This window comes from Arvicola amphibius, chromosome 6 (assembly GCF_903992535.2).
Source record: "Arvicola amphibius chromosome 6, mArvAmp1.2, whole genome shotgun sequence".
Taxonomy (NCBI): Eukaryota; Metazoa; Chordata; class Mammalia; order Rodentia; family Cricetidae; genus Arvicola; species Arvicola amphibius.
The window spans coordinates 38489129-38498243 of record NC_052052.2 but is presented as its reverse complement, the minus strand read 5'-3'; the positions used below and the strand labels follow the sequence as shown (position 1 = coordinate 38498243).

General features: G+C 42.0%; 2 pseudogenes; one reads left to right on the top strand and one right to left on the bottom strand.

Moving 5' to 3' along the window:
- Positions 1-3311: 3311 nt before the first annotated feature.
- On the bottom strand, positions 3312-3906 carry LOC119817241 (annotated as a pseudogene).
- Positions 3907-3940: 34 nt separating this feature from the next.
- On the top strand, positions 3941-8609 carry LOC119817240 (annotated as a pseudogene).
- The last annotated feature ends 506 nt before the right edge of the window (positions 8610-9115 follow it).

The window sequence follows — 9115 nt, the reverse complement described above, 5'->3', positions numbered from 1 at the left end:
CAGATACAGCTCTGTGTTTGATTTTATCCTCTTACTTACTTGCAGAGCTGCAGATCAAACCCAATGCATCTTGTCTACTAAACAAGTGTGCTACCACTGAGCTACACCCCAGCCCTGTCTTAAATTTCAAATTTTAAACACAAATTTTTATGTTTATAGAAATGGTAGAATTAAAGCAACTGAGGTTCTATTTCTTCTTCATTATGTCCATTGTCATTATTTGTATCAAGTTTACTATTCAAATGTGGAAATATATGGCCCCATAGTCATTAGAGACAGGGGATTAGAGTGTCTGTAATGAATGCAGACAATTCTGAACCACTATGCACTTACTCAAAACAAATGTGCAGCTTGGTATGATTGTGTTGGAGCCTGACTCAATTACTTCGATGTAGAATATATTGTTTAAATAATAAAGGGGGATAATTGGAAGTTTATGTATATAGTATTACAGTTCACAATGTACTGCACAATTGTCCAAAACTTAAACCAACAGAATATCTGGGGAGATTGCAAATTTTGCTCACTGATGTATTTTTAAATTACTGGTAGATGGTGTTGACGCGAGGGCTCAGCATTAAGAACACTGCTGCTCTTGCAGAGGACCTAGATTCAGTTCTTAGCACCCACATAGTGGCTTACAACTGTCCGTAACTCCAGTTCCAGGGGATCCAATGCCCTCTTCTGGCTTTTGTGGGTACCAAGTATGCATATGCTATACATACATACATACATACATACATACATATGTATATACATACATACACACATACATATGTATATACATACATACATATGTATATACATACATACATACACAGAGAGGCATGCAGGCAAAAATACTCATATATATCATAAAGATAAATCTTTTTTTAAAAAACCTATATCTATCTTTAGTTGTTTTCATTACTGTTTTTGTAGTTCTTATACTTACATACTTAGAAGATTTTCTTCCCTTACTGTCTTTATTTAGAGCAGACAAAACCATGGTGAGGAGCATGTGACAGAACAAAGCTATCACCCTAGTGAATCAGGAAGCAGAGAAAAAAAGAGGTAATCATGGGCATGGTGTTCTTCAAATGCACATCTCAGAGACGTGCTTCCTCCAACTAGGCTCTAGCCTCTAACAGGAATCCATCCAAACACTTTCCATAGTCCTACCTCATGGAGACCAGTCCTTCAACACAGGAGTCTAGATACAGGATTACAGGGCTTGGGGGGGGGGGGGTAGGGGAAACATCATTTCTAAACAGTGACATTCTACTCCTGAACCCTGAATCTCGCCACCTTCCTCTTCCATAATGCAAACTATATTTAGTTCATCTCCAAGAGTTTCCAGGTCCAGTGTTTCTCAAGTTCCAAATTCAAAGTCTCCTCTGAGACCCAAGGCAAAGTTTTAGATGCAATCCTTTGTAAAAAACAAAACAAAAAATTACATACGTATACAATAGTGGAACAGACCTAGGGTAAATACCATTTCAAAAGGAATACGTAGGAGACTACCAAGGAAGAATCAAATAAAGGAAGACTAAAACCAAACATTAGATCTTGCAGATCCATTTCACATAAGTCACATGGTAGTGCGATAAAAGCCCCCAAGGGTTTGGGCAGCCCCACCACTGAGGTCTTGTCTTCCACATGGTTTCTCTCTTGGGCTGACTTTCCTTGCTGCCTGTGGCTTTCCTTGATAAACATCCCATAATCTTGGCATCTCAGATTTCTTGGGGGTCTCCATTCAGCTTCAGTTTTACCCTCATAGATTCATGCATTTCCGTCTCAAGTGCTGCCCACAAGGCATCCCAACCATGCCACACACTGCCTGGCATCCTAGGCCTGTCTTTGGACTCTTGGTGGCAGCCTTTGCAACCCCCAACTCTCAGATTCTGTACGTCTGTAAAATCTATGTCTCGTGGATGACACCAAGGTCTGCTGCTAAATCAAATGGTTGATGGACTCCCTTGTACCAAGGTTGCTATGGCCTCTGAGTGTTGCTATGACCTCTGAGTGCCTACACAGCTGGCTCTAGGGAAACAGGTTAGGCTTTCCCATGTGAGGAGGGTGCTCCGGAGTAGTGTTCTCAAAGCTGTGTCTTTCGAGTGAGTTTACACATTTATAATCTTTAGCCTATGATGAATGAGGCCCACACAACTCTTAAGATGGCTCCAGAGTAGGTTTCTTCTTGTTTGTACAAAGCAGTGACCTGTTTGAGTGTTGCTGATGTCTAAAAACTCTACCTTCCCTGGCCTAACTTTTCATGGGTGCCCTTTCAGTCAAACTTCAAGTTTTCAAATCCACCAGTTCTGCTTTTTGTTCCTGATTCTTGCTGTAAGTCTGCCTGAAATAAGTAAGTAATAACCATGCCAAATCCTGAACGCTATTCTGCCCTGAAATTTTCTTTACCAGTTAAGTAGTTCACAGCTTTAAACTCAATGTCCCACAAATTCTCAGAGAATGAGCAAAAATGTGGACCATTTCTTGGCTAGAATGTAACATGATTAGTCCCTATACCTGCTCCTAATAGAGTGCTCATTTTCCATTCAAATCCTCATTGCCTACATCTGAAGAACATTTAGGTCTCCTGCGATCACAGCAGAATCACTCAGTAAGCTTCACTTTTCGGTACTGTAAACATCTCTGAGCATTTCCAAATTCTTCCCACAAATCAGTCCAAAGGCAGCTGAATCACACTATCAGGAAAGGTCACAGCAATGACCCTACTTCTTAGAAGTAATTTTCAGCATTAGAAAGCAATTTGCCATATAGTGGTATATTATTTGTGTTTTAATAAATAAAGCTTGCCTGAAGATCAGAGGGCAAAGCAGCTACACTAACAGCCGTACAGGCCAGGGAGTGGTGGCACACACCTTTAATCCCAGCACCTATACACTAGTTAGCCATAAAGGCTGGCCTAGAACTGGACCTATAGATAGTTGTGAGTTGCCAAGTGGATGCTGGGAGCAGAACCTGTGTCCTCTACAACAGCAGCAAGCACTGCTTAAGTGACTGCTGGGCCATTCTCCAGCCTCTCTTTAATCTTTCTGTTGTTGTTTTGTTTTGTTTTGTCTTTCGAGACAAACCCTGTTACACAGGGTTTCACTGCTTAACAGCCGTGGTTATTCTGGAACTAGCTTTGTAGACCAAGCTGAGATCTGCCTACTTCCGCCTTCTGAGTGCTTGAGATTAAAGGTACGCACCGCCCCTGCCCTGCCTCCCCCCCCCTTTTTTTGTACAGCACACGCTTTATACATTGGATTCAGTCCAGTAGAGTCTGGGTTCTGGTGCTCTTGCTCACAGTCCTCAGTGGAGACATTTCAAGCTTTGCCACTTAGCATATTCTCCAGGGCTCTGGTTACCTCATGAGCACTCAGGTTGTTGGCCAAAAGTGTAGCAGGCTCAGAGCTTGGGCTGCACCTCCAAACATTAGCAGGTTGGAATGGGCAGGCCAGGGTACGCCTTCTTCAGCGCCACATAACCTTGCTGGATGCAATCTCTCACACCCTGGCTGCCCCGTGAACGCTGCTGGCATTAAGTGGATGTGAATCTCACCTAGCCCCAGCTTCTTACCGATCACTCGATTAGCATCAGCGGCTGCTATCTTTACTCCTCTCTAAATCTTAAGTGCTTATTTTCTATGAAATAACGGCTCCCATTTAAAGCAGGGAGATTAAATAGGATTATGATTGTGACCATGAACTGGCACCAATGAAAAATATGCCACTTTATTATTAATGATAACAATAATTATACAGATTACTTGTTGAACACCTTCACATACTAGGCACCATGAAAGGCATTTTTAAAGTTAATTTTAAATTCAAACAGTTTTAGATTTACAGAAAACTGAGCAAAGAGTAGTACAGAGTTCTTATGCAGAACCAGAACTTTCCCTGTTATTAAGTCAGACATTGCTACGGCATGTTATTACAATTAATGAAGCAGTATGTATATTGATAAAAAGTTGGTAGTATGCTTGTGCTTCCTTGTATTATTTGCCTAATGTCCTTTTCTGTCCCATAAAAACTGGTTCAGCATCTTACATAATTATATTGACTTCCTGGGCTTCTTGGGTGTGAATGTTTTCTTGGGTTTTTTTTTTTCCCCAGGTTCGAAATAACCACCCAGAAACTGTACTAATTAAATCACTGCTTGGCCAATCACTTAGTATTGCTAGCTAGCTCTAGAATTAACCTATTTCCATTATTTTATATTTTACCACAAGGCTTGTGGCCTACTGGCAAGTTTCCAGCTAGTAGCTCCATCTTTCCCCTCTGGTGGCCACATGGCGTCTCTTTAACTCCACCTTCTCTCTCTCTCTCTCTCTCTCTCTCTCTCTCTCTCTCTCTCTCTCTCTCTCTCTCTCTCTCTCTCCAGCCTGACTATATTCTGTTAAGCCATTGGCTGAAAGCAGCTTCTTTATTAACCAATAAAAGCAACACATATACAGAAGGACTTCCCACACCAATCACCAGTCAGGTATTGTGGTAGTTTGAATGTAATTGACCCCCATAATCTCATAGGGAATGGCACTATTAGGAGGTGTGGCTTTGGTGAAGGAGGCAGGGCCTTGTTGGAGGACATGTGTCACTGTGGGGGTAGGCTTTGAGGTTTCCTATGCTTGGGATACCATCCAGTGTCTCAGTCAACTTCCTACTACCAGTAAGATACAGGACTCTCAGCTACTTCTCCAGTACCATGTCTGCCTGCGTGCTGCTAAGCTCCCCTTCATGATGATAATGGACTGAACCTCTGCAACTATAAGCAAGCCCCTCCACCAATTAGATGTTTTCCTTATAAGAGTTGCCATGGTTATGGTGTCTCTTTATAGTCAATGGAAACCTTAACTAAGACAAGAATAGTATAAAACTTATATGAGAATTTGTCTAATTATTTTGTCATAACTAGACAGAGTTCAAGGGACGCTAGAGAAAGATCATAAATTTGAAGTCCCATTCCTATCACATCACTGATGACTCTTGGTGCTGATAGCAAGCACCAGCCTGAAGATGTGCTTATCAGCCTTTCCTACCATTAAGGTCTTCTTTGCTCTTTCAACATTGGTCTTTGGAACAAAGTCACCATGTGTAAGGAGTGTGAAATTAAGCTCCCCTTCCTGTAAGGTGTACTCTACATCACATATTTGGAATTCTGATTGAGAGACTGTCTGTTCCCAGTTATTTACCTACTCATCTATTTATATCAATTTAGACTCAGACACTTATTTTTGGCGTAGCTTTGGAACCTAGTACTGTTGTGTTTATTTTATTGTTCAAGTTGTTTCACTGTATATCATTGTCGGTTCTTTCGGTCAGGCTGTGTGTTCCTTTGACCAAATCCGCCAGAGTCTGTATTTCTCTATGTTCAATAATTTTTATTTTGTGATTCCTGTGGCACAGTCTAGGCTCATCTGCTACATTTCCTGGTCCAGTCCTAGAACGAGTCACCTGGCCCAGGAGCCCTGGACCCGAGATCTGCCTGTGTATGTGTTGACAGAGGATTTTGTCCCACCTGCCCCTGCAACTGTTCAGTCCCAAAGAAACACACAGAGGCTTACATTAATTATAAGCTGGTTGGTCTATTAGCTCAAGATTCTTATTAACTCTTATAACTTACATTAACCCATAATTCTTGTCTGTGTTAGCCACATGGCTTGGTAACTTTCATCAGTGAGGCATTCTCATCTTGCTTCCTCTGTGTCTGGGTGGCAACTGCAGACTGAGCTTTTCTTCTTCTGGTTGCCCTGCCTATACTTCCTGCCTGACTACTGACCAATCAGCATTTTATTAAACCAGTACAAGTGACAAATCTTTACAGAGTACAGAATCATTGTCCCACAGCACTTGTGTGCTCATTGTTGCTCAGATATCTTTCTGCTAGGAACTCTTAGTGGAGAAAACAAAGGAATACACACACACTAACCCATGCACAGACACATATCTGTAAATGTTTCGATATGTGGCCATCTGTACCTACTTCTAAGTTAAATATGTGTTATTACTGATATCCCCCATTAACCCACTACTGTATGGGTCAACTTAGCCTGGTCCCCTGGCTAAAGGAACTTTATATACATAGCTTTATTTCATTCTATGGGATATCTATATTTTCTCACTTTATAGATGAAGAAGCTTAGGGTTGGAGATTTTACTTTTTTTTTCAAAGACACTGTCGTTAAGAGGTGAAACTAGGATCTGCTGGCTCTTTTGCAGATCTTCCTTCATTTGATTTCTATTTTTTCCTATTTTGTAAGTGTTCTGTGCTGTGTTCAGAAATATGTTGGCACCAAGATGGAAGAATATTTACAAGTTAAAATGCAATAGAGGCATGTGTATATTTCTATCACTGCTGTCTCTGTACCACAACTGTCCTGGGAGCTGGAGAAGGGAGTCACCGCACCACTACCACATTGGGAGCTGGAGAAGGGTGCCCACCACACCCTATCACACTGTGGGAGCTGGAGGAGGGTGCCCACCACACCCTATCACACTGTGGGAGCTGGAGGAGGGTGTACCGCTACCACACTGGAAGCTGGAAAGGGGGATGTTTATTCCAATGGTTTTTCTCTTGGGTGACAGGAGCAGCAAATGCGGATACAGCTGAAGTAGATGGAGCTTCTGCACAGAATTTAATTATCTCAGAGAATTACTTACAACAGGAGATAGGGGTGGTGCAGTTGCCACCTTTTGGTAACAGCAGGAGAAAATCCAGTCTCCAAGCGGAGGAGACTATGTATGTAGACCTGAACAAAGCCAGTGACCAGACTCTGATTTCTTGAAGAGTTTAGAAGTAAAAGAAACCAATAAAATTATATAGTCAGCACAGAAAAATGCTACCCAGCCCCCAATGGGTTATTCAATAGCAATGGTCAGCTCTAAAAATGTAAACACAAGCAACATTAAATGGATATAGCAGGTTGTAATTATACATTTATGTGTATGTATGCATGTAACTGTATTAATTAAAGAAAAAGTAAAAAAAGAGACTGGTGAGGCAGAGTGGGTCTCTGGGAACAGTTAGGGGACAGTTGGGGGTATGGAATAAATATGGTCAAAATACATTTTATGAAGTTCCCAGATTTCACACAAAAATAAAAAGATTGCTTTTTTAGAAAGAAAGAAAATTGATGCTCAGTTTTTAATTGATACCATTGACAAAACAAAACATTTATGAAAATCAGTGAGAGAGACATTTGATCAGAGAGTCAAACCTGAGAGAGGAAGGTGGCAGTGAGAGAGGTCCTACTATGGTCACAAGTGCCCGGCTTCAGGCGTGGACCCCTGACTGACGCCAGTGTATGATGGCCACTCACCGCTAATCCATGCCACATCCACTCGGGTTCTATTAATAGTGATCACAAAGCCTCTTTCTCTGTAGATGATTCTCAGATTTGTTCTTGGCATCTGGACGTTACAGAGAGGGATTCTGATACTCAGGCTTCGAGTCTGTCGGCATGGAAGCGCTCACAGAGGTTATTGTAGCAGTCGACTTCCATCCAAACAGCTGCAACACATCTGGCCGCAGCATCTGCTTTGTGACATGAGGGCATCTGCCCTCTGTGACAGGCATCTTAAACTATTGAGAGAATCCAGTAACAGGTCATTTTGTCCCCTCAGACCAGCTCCTCTCTTTCTGATGTAAAATTCTGTCATCGTGGTCACTGTATGACTAGAGAGTATTTGTCAGTCCAAAGTTTGAACTGAAATATGGAAAACAGGCAAGACTTTTTTTTTCAGGCAAGCTTTTAGAAATGTACCAAGTATGTGGATATCTCAGAAGAAAATTTTGCTCTCTGTATGAGAATGACTACCTATTTGGCAAATCTGAATGGTCTTGGGATAGACTTTATAGGGGTTTCATGACCGAACCATATAATAATTGTTTTAGAAATTCTTGCTGGAGAACAAGTGAGCTACAACCCCAGAAGCATCATAAGAAAACAGTTAAGTATCACACAGTCTTAAATTTCTAATTACATTTATTTTTATGCATGTATATATGTGTGTGCATGCATACACACACACACACACACACACCATGTCTCACATGTGGAGGTCCGAAGACAACTTGTGGGAATTGGTTCTCACCTTTCATCCTGTGAGTCCCAGGAATTGAACTCTGATTATCAGGCTTGGCAGCATGTGCTTTCACCTGCTAAGCCACCTCACCAGCCCCTGACACAGTTTAGAAGACACACCAAGTCCATGCAACAAGCAGGCAAAAGAAAGATGAACAATGCATTGGTAGACTAGACTTCTGTGAGAAAGCTTTTCATATAGCTGGCACTCCAAGGAAAATAACCATTTTTGCAGGTGTTACACTCTCTATATATTTCAAGAAAAGGAGATAATTAGCATTTCTAGCACAACAGCATACTTCCTTCTTAGCTGAGATCATTGAATCTAACAGTCACACATACAAAAGACAGGTCCAGTAAGGCATCCCTTTCCAGGTTTTGAGAGTGTGCCATTCCACACACATTCTAAAATTAATTTTGTTTTGGTAAGACTTATCATTTTAAATTATTTTTATGTGTATGCGTCTGTAGGTCTGCACGTGACGGTAGACGCCCACAGAGGCCAGGAGCATTAGGTGTCCCTGAGCTGGAGTTGTAGGGTGTTGTGAGCTGCCTGATATGGGATGGAACTCTGGTCTTCTGAAAGAGCAGCAAACACGCTCAGCCACTAAGCCATCTCTCTGGCCTTACATTGTCAGAGTGGCACAAAGAAAGCGGTGTAAATTCACCACCGTGGAATTCTCCACTTCTACTAGCCATTTTAGGCAAGGGCATGGCACTTTTACTTAAAAAGACCTCTTGCACCATCTTGTCTTTCAGACTAGCCTGAACTGGTCCAGGGGATGTGATGCCCTCTTCTAGCCCCTGCAGGCACTGCATGCACATGGGACACACAAGCACACATGAAGGCAAAACACTCAGATTCGTTATTTTGGAGACAGGGTCTGTCTACATAGCTCTAGCTGTCCTGGAACTCTCTCTGTGGACCAGGACAGCCTCAAACTCACAAAGATATGCCTGTCTCTTCTTCCCAAGTGCTGGGATTAACCTAGAGAGCTAGCCCACGTGGCTACTCTAGCCATCTTACTCAGGGATTTCCCTGTC